Here is an 845-nt window from a genome sequence, read left to right as displayed (position 1 = left end):
CAGGCGTATGCCTGTGCAAACCGCCGTGAGAGCGTACCATCCCGCCGGCACGGTAAAACTTAGACTGAAAATATCGTCGAACATATCCTTTCATTTTATAACGTTCTATACATGAAAATTAATAAATTAACATGCAGGACATAATAAATTCACATTCTCATGTAAATCATGGGTTTAATTAATATTTTAAAAAATTTTAAAACCGCCCAGAACCGATGAGATGAAAATATTAAAACGATATTTTTGCATTTTCTTACGGTAAAACATTAACAAATAAGCGACTATAGCAATATAAAACTCCATTTGTAATTTAATTAATCAAAATTAATATTTTTTTTTGATTTTTCAGCGATCCAGAACCGATGAGACGAAAACATTAAAACGATATTTTTGCATTTTCTTACGACAAAACATTAACAAATACGAGACTATAACAATATAAAACTACATATGTAATTTAATTAATCAAAATTAATAATTTTTTTCGATTTTTCAGTGATCCAGAACCGATAAGTCGAAAATTTTAACAATCATATTTTTGCATTCTGTACCGTGGATCCATCGTTAAACGCTATTAAACTAACGTCCGTGATGGTATAAATGCAGATTTTCGCTCCGTTTAGCCAAAATAACGAACTTTAGGTGCGCTCCGAAATATTTCAAAGTCCCAGCGGCGTATTGCTTCGCCTCTTAGAACCGATTAGTCGAAAATTTTAACAATCATATTTTTGCATTCTGTACCGTGGATCGATCGTTAAACGCTATTAAACTAGCGTCCGTGATGGTATAAATGCAGATTTTCGCTCCGTTTAGCCAAAATAACGAACTTTAGGTGCGCTCCGAAA

Source organism: Osmia lignaria, unplaced genomic scaffold, assembly GCF_051020975.1.
Source record: "Osmia lignaria lignaria isolate PbOS001 unplaced genomic scaffold, iyOsmLign1 scaffold0048, whole genome shotgun sequence".
Classification (NCBI taxonomy): Eukaryota; Metazoa; Arthropoda; class Insecta; order Hymenoptera; family Megachilidae; genus Osmia; species Osmia lignaria.
The sequence above is the reverse complement of the archived record's forward strand: the minus strand, read 5'-3'. Positions refer to the sequence as shown.